Source organism: Mesoplodon mirus (assembly GCF_964341445.2).
Source record: "Mesoplodon mirus genome assembly, chromosome: 16".
Taxonomy (NCBI): Eukaryota; Metazoa; Chordata; class Mammalia; order Artiodactyla; family Ziphiidae; genus Mesoplodon; species Mesoplodon mirus.
Genome location: NC_138992.1, coordinates 11,989,590 through 12,010,015, shown reverse-complemented (window position 1 = coordinate 12,010,015; position 20,426 = coordinate 11,989,590). Strand labels below are relative to the sequence as shown.

The following is a 20,426-nucleotide window of genomic DNA, read 5'->3' as shown; positions in this document are numbered from 1 at the left end:
CGTCCACTCACCCTCCTTCCCCACCTGTACACGAAGGCGGCCACTGCTCTGATTTCTGTCACCGCAGATTCGTTTCTCTCTTCTAGAACTTACGAATGGAAGTTTTGCTTTTTCATGTGTCTTCTTTTACTCCATGTAGTGTTTATGGCATTCATCCAGGAATACCAGTAGCTGTTCCTTTTTATTACTATCTAATATTCCGTTGCCTGGATATTCCACACTCCGTTTATCCTTTGATCTATTGACAGACATTTTTTCAATTTTTTGGTGATTATGAATAAGCCTGCTATGTGCTTTCACATACAAGTCTTTTTATAGACATGTGTCTTGGGGAAATACCTAGGAGTGGAATCATTGGGTCATATGCTAAGTGTATTTTTAACTTTATAAGCAACTGCCAAACTGTTTTTCCAAGTGGTCATATCAGCTTTTTACTCCCACCATGAGTGTACGAGAGTTCCAATTGCTCTCCCATCCTCACCAACACTTGATATTGACAGTCTTTTTCATTTTGGCCATTCTAGTGGGTGTGAAGTGGTATCTCATCATTGTGATTTGCATTTCCCTGATGACTAATGACATTGCACACCTTTTCATGTAGTTATTGTATATATCTTCTTTGGCGAAGCGTCTCTTTATGTCTTTCCCGCATCTGGGGAAGGGTCTTGTTTGTCTTAGTGCATTGCAAGAGTTCTTAACACATTCTAGATACAAGTCCTCTGTCAGGTATATATGCTGCAAATATTTTCTTCAATCTGTGCCTATACTATCCCTTTTAACCCTCCCAGGAAACCTAGGAAGTGGATATCATCTCCACTGTGTTTTACAGAGCCAAAAACTGAAGCACAGAGAGGCTAAGTGAAATGCCCAAAGTCACACAGCTACTCAGTAGCCGAGTGGGAATGCAGACCCACTCGTGTGTGACTCAGAGCATTGACATCCAGAAAATTCCAGGGAGAATCTCTCCATACACTAAGCCTTGTATCTCCCTGGCAGCCTGGGTATGCCAGTGCCTGGGCTGGGTTATTTCAGTTCACACTCGCTCCCTCTGCCTTGCAAATACCAGACCATCCTGGGAAGTAGCCGGCTCCCAGAACTCAGCTGGGAGCACTGTCTTCTCGAGAGGATGCCATGGGGCTTTGAGCTGCTCTGATGAAAGACAAACTGCGGGTATTTTTACGGGTCTCTGAGGATTCTGGCAGGATTACGTCGTGCCAGGAATAACAATGAGGGGCCTAGGCGAGCTCACTGCCAGCCCTGCCCTGGGAGGCATCACTGGAGGAGGCGAGCCAGGCGGTGGGAAGGGAAGGGGGCCTGCGGGTGGGAGGGCAGGGCTGGGTTATTTATCCACAGCTGTCTCCAAGGAGGGCTGCTGGATTACCCCAGGGACTCTGAGCACAGGAAGGGGCCCCTGTGGTAGTCAGAGCAAAAGGCTGGGAGGTGTGTGAGAGTGGGAACCACAGCCATGCCAATCATCAACATGCTAGTCAGAATAGCAAGTCTTTATTGAGGACCCCTGTGTGCCAGGCACGGTGTTAGCATTTTGCATCCCCATTAGGTGCCAGATATGGTGTAGGTGTTTTGCACTTACTAGCTTAATGCTCATAATAACCCCATGAGATACGTATTATTAAAATGCCCACAGGAGGAAACTGAGGTTCAGGGAGCTTAAGTAATTTGCCTAACGTCACATCGTTTGTAAGCGGTTGCGGTTTGAATAGAGGTATAGCTAATTCTAAAGCCCAGTCACTTAAATGCTCTGCTGCCTTTCTGTTCACAAACTTGTGTCAAATTCCTATTTGGGTCAAGCACTACACAGGGTGACTTGACCAGGGTAATATAATGTTGAATAAGACCCATCCCTGTCTTGGGGCCGTGTGGTTAGTTGAACGGTGGCCCCGGTGGAAGATATGTCCACATCCCAGAATCTACGAATGTGAGCTCATCTGGCAAAATAGGTTTTGCAGAGGTAATTAAGTTAAGGATCTTGAGATCATCCTGGGTTATCTAGGTGGCCCTAAATCCAATGACAAGTGTCCTTACAAGAGACAAGAAGGGAAGACAGAAGAGGAGAAGGCCATGTGAGGATGGAGCAGAGACTGGAGTTGTGCAGCCACAAGCCAAGGGATGCCTGGAGCCTCCAGACACTGCAAGAGGCAAAGAATTTTCCCCGTGGGCCTTGAAGGAAGGTTCATCAGACCTGACTTACTAGGTCCAGCCCAGACACTGGAGGGGATTATTCAAGGGCTTGGATCCTGGGAGGCGCGATCACTGGGGGCCATTGTAGAGGAAGCCTCTCACAGTGCCAGAAGGCAGGGCTCCCACCTACTATTTGTGTGGCTCTCCCAAGTCATCTGGCTCTGGACTGTACGTGGAAAGTGTGTTGGCTCCTGAGCTGGATTCTTTATACATATCACACCATGTAGTAACATTGAACGCTCACCTGAATTCAGCAAGGGGAGGCGTTCTCACCCCCATTTGACAGAGCGGGTAACTGAGACTCAAAAGATGAAGGCCACACAGTAGCATATAGAGTAAGCCAGTGGTTCTTGACTTTGGCTGCATCAGAATCCCCAAAGAGAGTTTCTGGGCTCCACGCACAGAACTTTTGATTTAGTAGGTCTAGCATGGAGCTGGAGAGTTTGCATTTCAGAGAAGTTCTCAGGTGAAGCTGATGCTGGAGGTCTGTGGACCACACTTTTAGAAGCACTGGGGAATCAGTGTTGCAGGGACAGGGGAACCCTGGAATGTTAGTGAATTAACAAATAAAATGTATTTCTTGCTCAAGTTGCAGTCCTGTTGGGGTTAGTTGGCTCTCCTCCATCCACGCACTGTTTGCAGCATGTGGTCCCCAGAGTTGCCATGGAAAAAAAAAAGAAGGCAAGAGGGTCTTGTAGGATGTTTTAAAGGGTGAGGTCTGGAAGTGACTTTCCTGCCTTCCGCTCACACCCCATTGGCCAACACTCCATCACGTGGCCCCAAACCACTGCAAGGGAGGCTGGGAAATGTAGTCTTCCTCAGGAGGAGGCGATGGTGCGATGAACATGCAACTGGTCAGAGCCAGGCTAGGACTTGATCTCAGGCTCTTTCCCCCTTCATCTTCTGCTTTTTCAAGTGTTCTCAGTGGACTTTCTCATATTAGCCAGATTCAAGGGACTTTTTTTTCCTGTAGAAATTGAAAAAAGAGAAGAGGAAAGAAACGTTTCTTGGGTCCACCAGTGCATTCGGTTGCCGGCAGCCTTGTCTTCTACGGGGCCCAGGTGCTCAGCTGAACAGCTGCCGAGCACTTTGAAAGCTTGTAGCATTTCTGTAGGGGTTTCTTGCATGAGTTTCATTTCTACCATCTTAAGCAACGCAGGGTCACCCTCTCCAGCATTGGAGGAGCCCTCTGGCTACTGCTTCTTCAAGGCCTAAAGCCTGAACTCAGGGCCACAGACAAGCTCCAAGTGGAAAATACGCTCTTCCTGCCTCTCCCTACCCTGCTGCTCCAGGCTGTTCCCAATGCCTCCAACACCTGCAGGTTCCAGTTTTCGTGCCTTTGGATACACGGCGACAGCTGCCTGAATGCACCCTCTTCCCTCCAGACTCAACTCAAGTGACACCAGCTCCATGAAGCCTTCATCGGTTAGTCAAATGAACATTCAACTTGCCCTCATTTTGGAGCAGAGGTGGGGGAGACAGGCCTCTTTGTCTATGCCTGTGGTCCAGCACTTGTCTTGGCCTGTGCAGACTCTAAAGGCTTTTGCCTGTGCGTGTTTCTCCTCGCGGAATGTGAGGTGTTTAAGAGCAAAGACCGCGTGGCCTCCTTTCCTGGCTTCTTCATTACCTGTAAGACTGAGGTCAAAAGACTTGCTGTGAAATGCAAAACCCTCCCCAAGATCCAGAGGTGAAGAGTGAAGACTCTGGCATGGGTTGGAATCTGCCCAGCTCTGCCACTTGTGCAAGTTTGGGCAAATTCTTAGCTTCGCTGGACTTCAGTTTTCCCATCGGTACAGTTGGGCTAATAATGTTGTACGTATTCCATGAAATAATATGCCTAAAGCCCTTTGAACAGTGCCAAGCGCATAAGAAGCTGTTGAGACATGCCAACTATCTCTCTGTTATAATCATGACTCTTGGTATTACCCTCTCAACCTTGGCACACACCAGCCACAGCAACTTACTTCCTTGCTGACAGGTTTGGTGATTTTGCACGCCTCTCTGCTTTTGCACTTGGTGTCTTTCAGCTTGGATGTCCCTGTCTCTCACCTATTCATTCATTCATTTAACAAAGTTTTTGCTGAGCTCCCAACCACTCACACTGAAAAGTCATCTCAGTCAGCCTTTCCTGGCCAGTCCCACTGGATTTACCACTCCTGTTTCGAAGTCTCTTTACTTTTTCTGTATCTCTGTGACTAACTTGAGAGCAGGAAAAAAAAAGTCCTTTTCCCCACTGGACTTAATTGCTCTGAATCCAGGTCCTAATACCATGGGTGGCATGTAGTAGGAGCTTAATAAATATCTGTTGAATGAATACATGAATGTTGATCATCTCCACATCTGGCCCCAATGCCAGAGAATGCAATAACTTGGCATCAGGCATAGCAGGGGGATCTGCAAAGCTCGGGCATTGCGAGGTCCTTCAGGAAGATGAAATCAGCAGCCGTGGAACAGCAGCCTGAGCTGGAATCTCTTTCCTTTAGGTACCAGGGGCTCAGCATCTCCAGAAGTGGGGTGGGGTTGGGCAGATCCCATGTGACGTACTGTTTCCAGTGGATCTGGGCTTTTAAAATGATGATTAATGTTATTATTAATGATATTTCCTGATACAAGGAGAGAGGGCATCCTTTACAAGCACAGGGCTTGCTTCATGGAAAGCACCCAAAGTATGTTTGAATGGTGAATGTTGGTCTAGTCTACAGAGCACATCCAGTTAGTTGACAACTATGTATTGATTGCCTTTTAGGGGTCAGGTGATGCTCTGGGTGCAGGGGATGGGGGGTGGAAGTTCTGCAGTAAACAAAATACAGAAGACCCCTGCCTTGGGGAGCTCACATTCTCGAGGGAACAAGGAATTGAGCTAAGCTATTAGTTTGAATTTTCTCTCTCCTCCAGAGGTGGCCAGCTGCCCTCCCCGCCCCCCACCCCCCCACCCCAGAATTTTCCTCCTCTTTTGTAGAGCAGTGGTTCTCAACTAGGGGATGAGTTTGCACCCCAGAAGATATTTGACAATGTCTGGAGATGGTTTTGTTTGCCATGAGCTAGGTGTGTCTGTATTACTAGCATCTAGGAGATGGACGATGAAGATGCTACCCAGCGTCCTACCAGGTACAAGACAGCCCCACAAGGAAGACTCTTACAGCCTGCAGTACCAACAGCCCGACGTGGAGAGAGAAGGGGCTTCTTAGCCAGTGACTGCATTTCCCAGCTTCCTGTGAGGCTGGGTGTGACCACGTGACTGGTTCTCGCCCATGGTGTGTGAACAGGAGTGCGGTGCCCACACCCAGGTGCAGAGCTTTTAATAAGTGGATGGACCTCCTTCCACTTCCTCAGGTTGGAGGAAGAGAACAATAAGGTCCCAGGTGACAATGGAGCCACCTGGGGCCCTAAATCGCCATGTGGGGAGAGCTGTCTAGCCATCAAAGACGCTTTCCGTGGACCGTCATGGGAATAAGTAATAAACTGCAGTGTTTTAACCCTATGCATTTCTGGGTCTCTCAGTGATAGCAAGTTAACCTACCCTGACTTCTGTAGTCTTGACAATGGTTCTTCAATGAGAAGAATAGCCAACATTTATTGAGCACACAATATGAGGCAGACACTAACCTCTTTAAATGTGAGATCCCATTTTGTCATCATACCAACCCTATGAAATAGGTACTATCATTACCCGTTTTTTTTACAGATAAAGAAACAAAAGTTCAAGGAGGTGAGCAGGGCACTTAAGTACCAAATGGAAGTTTTATGCCAGATTCCAGCCTCAACCACTGAAAGCCAGTTCCTTTCTCCATCCTTAATATCTCTTCATTTGAGCATCATCTCCCCGCAGGGTCACCGTAACTGTTCTCTCTTTGGTCCCTCTGCCTCCATTGTGGACACTGCAGATAGGCTGACTTTTTTTTTTTTTTTTTTTTTTTTTTGCGGTATGCGGGCCTCTCACCGCTGCGGCCCCTCCCGTTGCGGAGCACAGGCTCCAGACGCGCAGGCTCAGTGGCCATGGCTCACAGGCCCAGCCACTCCGCGGCATGTGGGATCTTCCCGTACCGGGGCACGAACCCGTGTCCCCTGCATCGGCAGGCAGACTTTCAACCACTGCGCCACCAGGGAAGCCCCTAGGCTGACTTTTTGAAAACCAAATCTGAACCTGTTTCTTTCCTGCCCAGCTTCCTTCATGGATTCCCCATTGCCCTCAGGATAAAGTATGCCCTCCGTGCCAGGGCAGGACCATCCCCCTGTGGCCTCCCCCAGCTTCCTCTGCTAATTTCATCATCTCTTGCTGCTTCTCCTTTAGGCCATACACCCTGGGCTTTGGCTGTACTGCAAGAGGAAAGGATTATTCTTTTTCCAAAATTAGTCTTGCTCTGCAGAGGGAATCACAGTTAAAGTAACAAGCTTCCCCTGTGTATTCTTAAGAGTTCAAGCAAGGATTGTTTGGCCATCCCCTGGGAACACTGTTGAAAAGATTCTTATATTGGGTGGGAGGTTCATTCCAACCAGCCATTGCGACGGTTCTGCAAAACACAGCTAATTGCATAATGTAAAATGAACCCAGTTTTTCAACTTCGTTCAGCTCTCAGATTCTATTTGTTCTATTAAAGACCGTGTTGACTTTGGAGACTAATTTGGCAGTCTCACACTATAGCAACTTTACTCCTAAGTACACTCCCCAGAGAACTCTCATGTGCAACGGAGAAATGTAGGATTTATAACGCAGAAAACTGCTAAGCTAAATGTCCATCCACAGGAGAATGGACGAAATAAACTCCTACAAAGAGTATGATGGAGGAGTGAAAATAAATAAACGAGAGCTACGTGTGGCAAATACAGATGAATCTCATAAACGTAACGTTAAGCATAAAAAGCACTTCGAAGAAGGATAAGGTAGAGTATGATGTCATAAATAATGTTATATATTGTGCCAGTCAGGGTCCCAGCAGGAAACAAAAGGCACACTTGGAATTCTAAAGAGAAGGAAAGGAAAGAATCATTTATAGAGGTGGCAGGTGTGATAGATTGTTTCATGGCCACAGATTCCTCCCATCCCATTATGTATTCTTCCTCTGCTGCTCCTTTCATCCAGATGCGGAATTAGTTTCCATCCCTTTTAATCTGGGCTGGTTTTGTGACTTGTTTGAACGAACGGATTATGGCAAAACTGACTTGGAGTGAATTCCAGAGGCCTTGCAATTTCTGCCTTCACCCTTTTGGAATGCCTCAGATATCATGAAAAGGAGCCCACACTAGCCTACTGGAGGCCTCATGGAGAGAAAGACCCAACCACCAGCCAACAGCCACCACCTGATACCTGAGTGAGACCAGCCGGGACCAGCCAGCCCCCAGGTGAACATCGGTTGGTTACTAATGTATCAGTGAGTCCAGCCATGACCGCTGCGAGCAGAAGAGCTTCCTAGCTGAGCCCTGCTCAGATCGCCAGCCCACAGAATTATGAATTAAAAAGCTGGTTAGGGCCTCCCTGGTGGCGTAGTGGTTGAGAGTCCGCCTGCCGATGCAGGGGATACGGGTTCGTGCCCCGGTCTGGGAGGATCCCATATGCCGCGGAGCGGCTGGGCCCGTGAGCCATGGCCGCTGGGCCTGCGCGTCCGGAGCCTGTTCTCCGCAACGGGAGAGGCCACAACAGTGAGAGGCCCGCATACCGCAAAAAGAAAAAAAAAAAAAAAAAAAGCTGGTTAATGTTTCAAGCCGGTAAGTTGTAGGGTGGTTTGTTATGGACACACAATCAACCTTGAAGAGTTAAGGAGCCAAGAAGTACTGAGGCCTCTAGGAACTACCAAGGCGGGAGTTTCCAAAGCAGTGCAGCAGCGTTTGCTACAGGAATGCAGTGGAGGAGCTGGAGTCTCATCAGGGGGGCCACCTCAGAACCCCAGAACGGCAGCAGAGATTGAGTTGGGGAGAAGTGAGTACTCCAATCTCTCTCTCTTCCTCCCCCCATTCTCCTTCCAGGCCCTCCTACTGGCTGAGCCTGGTCAGAAACCAGAAAGCAAGGGAGATCGGGAGATGCCATTTTTGGGGGTCAGCCCCCTCGGGCACAGAGAATGGATGTGGCTGGGACTGGGGGCAAACGGAGAATATACCAGGACGGGGTTGCTCCCAAACAGCAGACTGTAAGGACTGCTGTTCTCGTTTAAAGGAATGAGAAACCGCACATCAGGAGAGAGGTTATCTCTGGGCAAGGAGGGATTTCTACCTTGAAGAAAGTAAGGGGTGCTTTCATATATATATGTTTCCATATAGGCTCCACGTGCGAGGGAAGGAAAGGCATTTTAGGCAGGCTCACTGCACCTGACCCTCCGCCATGCCCTTTCACAGAAGCTGTATATAAACTAGGTGTGTAGAACCATCCCATGAGAGTGTGGGGTAAATTACCTCTTTTTCCCAGGTAAGAGGGTCAGAGGGTGAGAGCGACCCCTGGCCCTGTTGCTCGGCGCAAGGGCTGCCGAGTTTCAGATTTAAGTCCGTCCACCTCCAGCACCTTTGTCTGGATGAAAGACCCTCCCTGGTGTCATGGCAGGTACATACGTTTTGCCCATATCTCTCTGTTCCTTCTCCTCTGTTTCTCCCTTCTTTTTTTTTTTTACATCTTTATTGGAGTATAATTGCTTTACAATGGTGTGTTAGTTTCTGCTGTATAACAAAGTGAATCAGCTATGCATATACATATATCCCCTCCCTCTTGCGTCTCCCTCCCTCCCACCCTCCCTATCCTACCCCTCTAGGTGGTCACAGAGCACCGAGCTGATCTCCCTGTGTTATGCGGCTGCTTCCCACTAGCTGTCTATTTTACGTTTGGTAGTGTATATATGTCCATGCCTCTCTCTCACTTCGTCCCAGCTTACCCTTCCCTTCTTTTCTTTTCAGTTGGAGGAAGAGATAAAATGATCCCAGAATATTATTTGTCTAAAAGGAATGTTTAAGATAAAATAGGGTATGTGAGACCTGCCATTAATCGTCCCCACAGCACCTGGCCTAGGTGGGAGCCGGGATCTATGGTGGTGGATAGGAATGTTTTTTGAATTCAGCTGTCAAAGCCCGGCACTCATCCCTGCCTCCTGGGTGGAAAATTTACAGTCTTCCTCTTTAGTGGCATCTTAAGACACACAGGCACTTTTGTTTCCATGGAGAGCCCACTCTTCCCTCTAAGGTAAATTGCCCGCTTGCCTACCCTTCCTCCCGTCTTTCCCTTTTTCTCTCTGTTTCTCCCTTTCCTTCTCTTTCTCCTTCATTTGCTCCCCAATCTCCTCTACCCTTTCCTCCTTCCACTGAGCTTCCTGCCAGCCACAGGGCGGAACGATAGCCTTTATTCTCCCCGCAGGGGAGGGCAGTGCGTGTCCTTCCCTGATGCTCCTGTGGAGAGGTTCTCAGAAGCCTCTGGGGCTGAGAAATTTCACCCTAGATCTTTGGATTGTTGTCTTCCTAAGAGCTTATTTTGCAAAGAGCTCAGAGCCGGGGAGCAAGGCTGGCCCCAGGTCCCGGGAGGATGTTGCTGGTGGCCCCAGGCATCTCACTTCATCTCTCAGTTTCTTCACTTGCAAAGTGAGACTCAGTCTCCCCAGAGACATCATGAAAAAATGCTGGTGAGGGTGGCAAATAGATTCCTTCCTGTTGGTCACCCAGGTCACTCAGCTGACACCTCTGCCTTTTGGCCCTGAAGTTTATTTATTAACAGCCTTCAAAGGGGGACAGGGGCCTCCTGGGGGTGGAGCCCTAAGAGGCCGAAAGCCATGGACTTGGGCAGATAGAGCAGGTGGGGCGCTCTGGGGCTGCTTTTGTAGTTTCTGCGGAGTTTCAGAAATGCCAGTAACCATCAAGAGCTGTGCCTGGGTGTTTGGAATGGAAGAGGAAGATAAAGCTAGTCTCAGAGTGTGTGTCTCTTGCCTGTAAGGAGCTCTAAGTATGTGCCTCTGAGCACACACATGAGCACACACATGAGCACACCTACATGTGTCTGTGTGCGTGTGTCTGAACGGATAGTGTGAAGGTGAGTCTGCATACACACGAGAGTCTGCGTGTATGTACGCATGCATAGTATGAACGTAGGTCTGTGTACACATAAGCACCCCTACGTGTGCACATGGCAGTGGCGTGTGTGTGTGTGTGCACGTGCACGCTCCCCATGGGTGGGCCTCAGGCAGTTTGATCAAGAGCCATCACTTATTTTGCATCTGGCTGGAGGGTCCAGTTACAGAATATGAATCCTTAACATATAGGAGAACGCTCAGATGCTCAGCTGAGTGGATGAGGTTGGTTTGGGAGGCTCGGTGCCCTAAACAGAAGCCCCTCTATCCCCACACTGCCTGTGTGGGAGTGAGGTCTTTGCCTGAGAGCAGATTTGTGTCCCTGTGGCCTCGTTTTGCTCTGGGATAGGACTTGGTGGCAGGGAACTCAAGCTCAGGTGTTCATGCATTTCCCGAATTTGTCTGATTTTAATCAGGATTTCGTTAGGAGTAACTGCATGTGTGTGTGTGTGCTTGGCTCCAGCTAAATATGTGGTAATGCTTCTTTCCTTTTATCCTTCCTACCCCGCGCCTTCCCTCTCCCTCTCCCTCCCACACATACTGTGCATCTTCTCTTTGCCAGGCCTTGTGCCATGGGCTAAGGATGCAAAGATGATTCAGAAATAGTCCCCATCGTGAGAAACAACCAGTGTATTTAGGGTAAAAGGTAAGCAAGCTGCAGTAACAGAACATAGCCGTGGAGGGGACACAGGGCATTCTGGGGGCACAGACGGGAGCCCCTAGTCTCTCAGGGACCCCATGAAAGGCTTCCAGGATACAGTGATGCTTGAACTAGATCTAGAAAGTGGAGGAATTCACCAGCTTTGTAAGAATAGCTGCTATTGTTTCCAGGAGATGGTACTTTGGGGCACAGGACAGAGTCATCTACTCATGTTTGGAGGACTCTAAGAGGTCATAGGGTCTTTGTTAAAAATGATTGGTCTGTGATACAGCTTTGTACTAGAAAGATCATGAAATGGGATGGCAAGCAATGCAGGGCAAGCAAGGATTAGAAGACGAGCCCTCTTTACTTCTTCTATTTGCCAATTTAGTCTTCCGAAGGAGGAAGGAATGAGTGTGAACAAGGGAATGAGCACTTACTGAGCACCTACTGTGTGTCAGGCACCTCTTGTCTCATTTTGTCCTCACCGACAGCTCTGTAGGTAGTAGGTTGGTTAACCCCATTGTACAGCTGGGGAGACTGAGACTCAGGTCTCAGACCAGGGAAAGAACAGGACTTTGAATCACAATCTATATGTCTCAATTCCCAAGCCTGTGCCTCTTTCCAACAAACACCATTGCCTACAAGAATCTTCTATAGAGAACAGAGCACTGTGGCCAATAGGCTTTTTGTCAAGGATCATAAACTTGGAATTCAGTATAAAGTCACTACTGTTCCTCCCCAAAAGAAAAACCCGAATGCCTGCCCCTTTTGAAAAAACAGCATGTCTTGGTGGGATGGACTATTAATATACATTGTCATGACATCAGTATCGCAGGCTCTTTCTTTTGGGGAGCCAGGATGTTGCTGATTTGCATACTGCTTTGCATTCATTTGCATTTACTCTCCATATGCAAAATCAAATGCAGCTAATTAGTGCAACCTTGTTACAATGAGAAGCAAGCCCAGCCTTCTGTGCCAGGGCATATGGAGCCCAGAACTGGGACCCAAACCACCCAAAGCCAGTCACATCTTGGGTCAGACACACTGGAGTGTTGAGAGGGAGATGCACACCCTGAATGAAAAATAGGATGGCTGGGTACCATTATTTTTCAACTATTGTCCCTTTGAAGTAACTATGGCAGAGAGAGAGGGTGAGGAGAGAGAGAGAGAGAGAGACAGAGACAGAGACAGAGATCAAAGGATGTGGCAGAATTTCCTCGGAGAAAGAGCACAGAATTTGGAGCCCAAAGGCCTCAGATGAAATCGGCATTGGAGTCTAGCTCTGCCACTTACAGCCTGGGGGACTTTGCACTTACAGCCTGTGTGGACTTGTAGGGATAAATGGGAATAAAATGGATGAGAATGTACTTTGCAAATGTTAAAGCGCAATATAGATGTCAGGGCTCCAGGCCAGACCACCTTGTGACAGAAGGCAGCACCAGTGTCAGCTGGGGACAGAGGCTCACAGTCTTGCAGGGTCCAGACCCCAAATATGATGGGAAACATATCTATGTCTGTGTCTCTATCTCTATCTCTAACCCTATCAGCTAGCATTTAATGAGCACACGAACCAAGCACTGTGTTAAGTACATCACAATCATTATTTCACTGAATGATTCCCATGAACACTCTGAGAGGTGTGTATTATTATGACCTCATTTACAGGTACCACCATGGCAAAAACGTGCGTGCCAAGCACACCAAGATAACTCTTGCCAAATGACTAGAACCTTCTCTCCCGAGCAGTGAGGGTGACATTCATGGTTTACACTGCCCTACCCCTCCCCACTTTTCTAGCCTCCATGCGGACTATGGTCTTTTTACTAAACAACTTCTTTCACATTTGCCTAGTTGGGACCATTTTGATTTGGTTTTGGCTTTTCTTCTATGTCCTCTGAGGACTCTTTTGTTTTTTTTCTCACCTGGTCATTTTGATTAGACTTGAGTATTTCAGCTCCATAGTCACATTTCATTACTTAGGACAGTCGCTGCAGACAGCAGCTCCCATCGACCAAGGTAGATTGCATTATGGTTCACAAATTGGGATTTGTAAACCATAATGGAGGTGGGATTATACCCCATGAATATACAGACTGGCCCTGTGGCTTTGCTCTGGCCAGTGACGTGTGAGTGGAAGTGATATGTGTTGCTACTAGGCAGAAGACAGCATGTGGTTTGTCATGTATTTCTTTCCCTTCTGACCTGATGCCCAACTATGTTCTAGATAGAATCTGCTCCACAACGGGGCCCTGGAATAGACACACCGTGGAACTTCTGGTGGGCAAGTCATGTGAATAAGAAGTAAATCTCTATTGTTGCAAGCCTTCGAGCCTTGGAAGATGATTTGGTTCAGGAGATAACAGCCTATCCTGATGGAAACATTCTCTTTCTATTGAATATTATGAGATTAGTGCTTGTATGAACTGACTAGTTATACTGTAGATAACTGGACACTTATCCCTATGATGTTGTCATCACTCAAAATATTTTGTACTTCCATTTTGAAAACTGCTTTAAAATTATAAAAGTACTACCACTACTGACAACAGCTAATGCTTTACAAGCATTATCATATTTAATCTTGACAACAGCCCTGTGAGGTAGGTTCTCTTAACTTCCATTTTCCAGACAAGAGAAACACGATCTCAGAAATGCTCAGTAATGAGTCAAGATCACACAGTTAAGAGGAGGGTCAAGATTTAAATCTGCATTCTTCTCAGGTACAAACCCTAATGTCATTCTTTTCTACTCATACCTTCCCCACCAAAATGGATATTAACAAGCTGAGTCACACACCTGACTCATCAGAGATGATTACAGATATTTTGGCTGCTTATGAAAAATCAAAATAGTTATTAAGTAATGAAAATTACATTGGTCTTGATATTAGAAGCTACGGGGGGGGTCGGTTTGTAGCTATTTCTTATAAGTGACCTTATTACGTGACCTTGGGCTAGATTTTTTTTTTCCTCTCTGCATCCTGGTATTTTCATCTGTAAAATGGAGCACTTTGCTTCAGACCACATGGTTCACGAATCTGAAGGATGGGGTCCTTCAACCCCCTAAAAATGTATGCAAAACATTGTATGTGTATTTTTTTCTGGGTAGAAGATCCATAATATTCATCAGGTCCTGGAAAAGTTCTGTGACACCCTAAAGATGAGGAACTCGAATTCTCTCCTGTGTTGAGTATGACTTATCCCTTTCCCCAGGAGTGGGTGTAGAAGCAAGGAGAATTCAGGCTGACTAAATCACATTTGAGTTGTATACGCTGAGTGTCAGTTTTATCAAAGAATAACTGGAAGGCAAGCTGTATCAGTTTAGTAAAAAATAATCATTAAAAAATGTTTCTGTCTCACATTCCTGTGGCTCCTTGCTGCTTACACTGCACAGAAGCTGTTCTTTTGTCTCCCTGGCCAGGGACTGTGTCATTAGTTGTGGCTATTGGTCATTTTCCGTCTCGCTCAGCCAAATAATCATGTTATTTTGACTGGGATGAGAATGGGTCCAGAGCTGTGAACTTAGTCTCACAGTAACTGGCAGATGCCTTTCCTGGAATGTGGGAGGAAAGGAAAACAGGGCAGGAAAATAACATTCATGGAGTGTCTACACTAACCAGACTCTCTGTTGGAAATTCATTCATTGTGATAAAGTCATGCATGTCTCTTTCCAGCCAATGTTTATTGGGTACCTATCATACCTTGGCCACTGTTCTAGGTTCTGGGGATATAAAAGTGAGCAATCAGACAAAAAAGGCCCCACATTCCTGGAATCTATATTCTGGTGGGAGAGATAAAATATATTAGTAAAAAAATTACTAAACTATATATGTTTCACATATGCTACTTCAGGGCAGTATGGCAAGATGTCCTACATAGTATGACCTCCATATTTCAGGCGAGGAAACTACGGATTAGAGACATGAACTAACTCAACCAGTGTCACATAACAGGTAAAAGGCATGACTTGAGCTTTCAAAGTTAGATTTTTCTGACTCCCAGATTGCTTTTCCCTCGGAAAGCAGTGGCCATGACCTAAAAGATTATCCTTTAGCTGTGAGCCTTTGAGTCAAATGTTCCTGAGGCTAATTCCATCCTGATGGAGATCTGAGTTTATATAGAGAAGGCCTACTCCCCTACCCTATTTGTACCCAGTTTGAAAAGTTCGGGGCCATAATTTATTCAAATCAGTTTCTTCCCCCTTCTATCTTTTACTTCTTCTTGGATTCTAATTACACACGTGTTGGATCATGCTTGACATCATCTCACAGGTCTCTGAGTTTCTATTTACTTTTCCTCAGTATTTTAAATCTCTGTTGCGTGGATTGGAGAGTTTCTATTGATCTTTCTATTACATATTTGCTGGTTGTTTTCTTCATTCTTTATCTGCTCCTTCATTAATACCTTATTTTGAAATTTTGTCTGATAATTACAACATCCTTTCCCATGCAATGACATTTTGTATTGCCTGACTTTTTCTCCTGAGTAGGCATTCCTCTTTTCTGTTTCTTTGCACGTGTAGTAATTTTTGGTTGGAAATTGGACATTGTAGATAATACATAATAGTAAATCTGTATTATGTTGTCTTTTTCTGAGGATTATTGGATTTTTGTTATAGTAAGAACTCGACCTGCCTGGATTCAAAGGTATGTAGCACCTGATATTTTTGCTCTATTCTTATGGCTTCCCACTGCTGCTCTTTTAGTGTGGCTCTCTGGGGGTCTCCCAGGTGCCTGTGTAAGTTGGATATTTGCCAAGAATTTGGGCAGCAATGGGACTCACACTTTCAGTAGTTATTTTTTTCTTCTATGATTCTCCCCTACTTTCTAGTTTGTCTGCTAATCTTGGGTTCTATTTCCTGCCATGTCAAGCCCATAAAACTTTAGTTTTCTGCTACCCAAGCTGTGCAAAATTGGGCATACACGGAGTTAAAGAACAAAACAAAACACCCCAGAAAACCCACAGATCTCACCCGTTGCAGCTCTACCTTTAAAGAGTAGGCTTCCTCCTGATCTCTTCACCCTTTTTCCTGGCCCCTCTGAATCTCTTCTGTAAATGCAGAGTTTAGTGTCAGGGATTTGGGCTGAGATTACACTCAGTATTTGCATCTCATTACTTCTGTGGTTCTCTCATTGCCAGGAATTCCTCTTTAAATTTTCACCTGTTTTCCTAGCCCTATATTCTGATCTCTGGCACCTTGGGTCACAGAGGCTTCGGGTTTTCACAGTTGTAGCCCTGAGGGTTGTGGAGCACCTACGGGTCAGAAATCCACAAATTCCCAATTCTTTCCCCTTACAGTTGTGTTTTTTCCAAAATTAAACTCTTCTCTGGCTTCTGCTTTTGGATGCTTTCCAAAGCCTTTAAATAGTTTTTTGTTGTTGTTGTTTGTTTGTTTTTAAATCAGGTTTTTATAATAGTCATCTACGGGAAGAATCATGTGACCATTCCATTCCTGTGCCATTTCTTCTAATTGGATTTGACTCTGGGAAAAATTTAAGATGTGCAGGGTGGGGTGAAATGTTTGTCTAGTTCAGACATCTTACTAGGCTGAGTCCCTTCTTTGGACTTTGGTCTCATTTCATTTCTCTTTGTCTCCTGTGTAAGTCATAGAGGCTATGCCCCCAAGTAAAATGTAAGCTCTGGAGGTTAGGGCTCTATATGCAATTGAGCTGGAGTAGACAAAGAGACAATAATGATCGTAATCCTTGCCTGCAAGGAGAAGTCAGTCTTACTGGGGCGATGTGTAGATGAGCCTGGAGGAACTTTGATAGTTCAATGCTGAGTAACATGTTGACCATTGTGCTATAGAAGTTCAGGTGCCATTTGCTTTGCAACACATTGATTTAGAGATGCAAGTTTGAACGTAATAGAAAACACCTGTATGCTTTCTTTTGCAAACTCAAGTTTATTCAACTCTGTCACTCTCCTCTTTTGAATCTATGATTGGAATGTATTGTTTTTGCCTATCCAGTACCTACCCTACCTTCTGATCCAATATCCCAGTTTTTCCTTGGGGGACCATCCTGGAATCATCCACAGGAGTGGTGACTGAGTGAGGTGGGCACATATACAGGCTAATTAGAATATCCCCTCCTCTGACTACAATGATTAAAGAATGTAATGTGATCCACATTGGTCCACTGTGATTCATTCCCTAGACTTTTGTTAGAAACTTAGGGAAAAAGATGTCCTTCATCTGGAATTGATGAGAAGATAGGATATAACCTTTACTAACTTTGCACTACTAATAACTGCAGATAAAAATAAAAAATAAAATAAAAATGTGGACCTGGCCATTTGTCCTTTCAATCCTATTTCTGGAGCTATGGAAGCCACCTTGACATCTCTTGGGAAGGGTCTGCTTCAGAGAAAGCAACACAAGAGAAATTAGACGTGAGAGATGAGATAAGGTATTCATTTGGCCTCCTGAAAGTAGATATGTCTGACCTTTTTTATACCTGAAGTTTATACCTAAACTTTTTAGTTACCTGAGCCCATAAATTCCTTTTATGCTTATGCCAATTTGAGTTGAGTTTCTGTCACTTATAACCCAAGGAGCCCTGACTAAATAATAATAATTTGTTGTCACTTTAAGCCTCTACGAGATAAGATTAGAACTGATGGGCTTCATGATTACAGTGGGTTGAATAGTGTCCCCTTAAAATTTATGTCAGCCTGGACCCTCAGAATGTGAACTTATTTTGAAATAGGGTCTTTGCAGATGTAATTCGTTGAGGTCTCTAAATCCAATGGCGGCTGTCCTTACAGGAAGAGGTGAGAACACACAGAGACACAGAATAGATGAAGATGGAAACAGAGATTGGAGTGGTGCACCTATAAAGACAAGGAAGTGAAGGATTGCCAGGAGCCACCAGAACTTGGAAGAGGCAAGGACGGATCCTCCACTAGACCCTCCAAAGGGAGCAGGGCCCTGCCAGCACCTTGACTTCAGACTTCTGGACTCCAGACTGTGATGGTATACATTTCTGTTATTTTAAGCCACTCTATGTGTAGTAATTTGTTATGACAGTCCTAGGAAATTAATGCAATGATCTAACTCCTACTTATTTTTCCAACCTCATTGTAGAGACAGCAGATAATAGTACACACCCTGAAATTGGGCTTTCTGGATTCTACTTTTGGCCTTTTCACTTTAACCTTTCTGAGTCTCAGTTTTCTAAGGGAGCTAATGACAGTAATAATTCACTTCTTAAGTTTGTTGCGAGAATAAAATGAGTCATTTAAAGGCATTTAAAACAGCTTTTGACACAAATGATACACTCAGTAAATGATGGTTGTTGTTATTATTATTATTTTGTATTTGCATTACCATCCCCACTGTCTCCTGCGAAGTTCCCACAAGCGCTGCTTATTCCAACTATAGGAAACTATTTGTACTTCCACAAATGAAACTAAGGCCAGGAGAGTTTAAGGAACTTCTTGCCCATGATCGAACAGCTCCTGCGTGTCAGATTTGGAATTCAAATCCTGGTCGGTCTGCGTCCACGCCAGGCGCTATGGGTCATTCCAGAGCAAGAGTAGTGAGTGGCACAGAAGGACCCCCTGTATCTCCCTCTCCTTCCCTTTATCCTGAGCCCTCTCCTCTAGCTCTGTCAAGGCTTTTGATACCATTCAGTTATCAGACTGTTGTCTTGGGTGACGGTGTGTACTCTGAAAGGAATTGTGACTCTTTCTGAGACTGACTGGAGTTCTCTTCTCGAGGATAATAGGCCCCTCTTCCTGTCTCTAAAATCATTAAATAGCTTTGTTTTTTGGAGATTGGGGGGGAACTTAGAAATCTCATTACTCCCATTTGTGATATTTGCAATCAGTAAAGACATGCCCTAAAAGCACATTTTATATGCTCAGAAAGAGACAGACTGGGAAGGAAGCCTCGTAAACCTGAAGCAGATATTTCTGATAAAAGCGTGCAGAAAACACACTCTTATTTACCTCCATGTTCTGCAAACTTTGCCATGGAAACGTTGTATTGATTCTGTCTCCGTCTCTGTCAACATGGTTACCCTTTGGGTCAATACATCCTGATTATCTATTGCAGGACAGTTTGGAATGAAGAAATGAGTTTTTGATGTTTCTATCCAAGAAGTTTTCTTTGTGTTAAGGTAATTTTTTTGACACTCTGCCAAAACCCCAGAGGGGAGTTAGCAGCACCTCTCTCTCTCTCTCTCTCCACACACACACACACACACACACACACACACACACACACACACACACACACACATACATGCTGATCTATTTATCTGTCTATCTATGCTGATATCTATATTTATCTGTTTATAGATAAATATACTTATTTATCTATAGATAAGTATCAGAATATATAGAGATATAGATACAGATGTGCATACGTATACAAATATATAAATAAATTCTATAAATTACATTATATAAATGAACATACATATTCATACAGATAAATGTACCTATAATATTTAAATATTTAAGTATAATTTGTATATATATTAAAGCTCCCATCTCTCATCATAGGTGTTTTCCTTCGTGCCTTCCTTCTGCCTGGCTCTCTCCTCTATGTCTCTGTTTCTCTTCACGTGTCTCCATGGCTCTTGCAGTGCCTTCAGTTTACCCAGTTCTCTCGTCTGCATTTCTCTATTTTTATCTCAGCCCTCTTTATCTCTCAATAAAACTGCCATTGTCTATCTGTCAGGAGAAAATAATTTTTTCCCCTAAGTCTGGGAAGAATTGCCAATCCCATTAGCTTTCCCTCCTTCCTAAGTTGTTATGTGTGTATCAAGAAGTCGTTTTTATTTTTTCTCTCCTCCTGCCCATTGCCCATCCTGTTACATCAAGTTTTATTCCGTAAGACTCTAGAGCAGGGGCAGCAAACATTTCCTGTAAAGGACCAGATTGTACTCATCTTAGACTTTGCCAGTCATATAGTCTCTGTCACTGTTACTGGTCTTGCCACTGTTGCGTGCAAGACCATGTGTAAACGGACAGTGTGTACAACTTTGTTTACAAAGATAAAGTAGTTTGCCAACCCCTATTCTAGAATACCCCCTGTGGGAGATGGGGCACCTCCTGATGCAGTTCTGATTTTCTTCCTTGCTCTCACCCTTTTGGTGTGGTTGCCCAAGATTACACAGAAAGAGTGGAGCCAGGATTGGAACGGACTGCCTGAATCCCAGCTTATGCTTATTTCCACTTCACCACACTTTTCTGAAGAATACAATTGTGATCTGCTGAGGCAGAGAGTGGAAGTCCTTCTCCTTTGTCAAAAACCTTTAATGGTTCCTCATTGCCCACTTGAGAAGGAGTCGTTCCCTAAGCCTGGCATCCAAGTCCACCAAAGCAGGAATCCATCGTCCTCCTTTGAGTGTCTGGCCCATTGTGCTTTACCTAAAATCTCTGCTGCATCCATCCATATTTGCTCACTCACTCTCCTCCTAGCATCTCAGGTGCATTTCCATTGCTGTTCCCAGCTCTGTATGGCTCCCCTCAATGGAACTCTTTTTTATTTTCCTACCCACTTATATGTCTTTCTCTTTCCTGATGTCTGTGCATCAGTCC

At 45.2% G+C, this 20,426-nt stretch overlaps 1 long non-coding RNA gene across 22 annotated transcripts in view; it reads left to right on the top strand.

Moving 5' to 3' along the window:
- LOC309792220 overlaps window positions 1-20,426 on the top strand; it is a 365,358-nt gene that overhangs the window by 260,154 nt on the left and 84,778 nt on the right. For 21 of the 22 annotated variants that reach the window (XR_014291622.1, XR_014291623.1, XR_014291624.1 and 18 more), the window contains one exon: window positions 17,643-17,850. This is a non-coding gene — a long non-coding RNA (uncharacterized lncRNA). Of the gene's footprint in view, window positions 1-7,279; window positions 7,540-17,642; window positions 17,851-20,426 lie in introns of all 22 variants that reach the window. The other variant, XR_014291634.1, reaches the window with a different exon arrangement.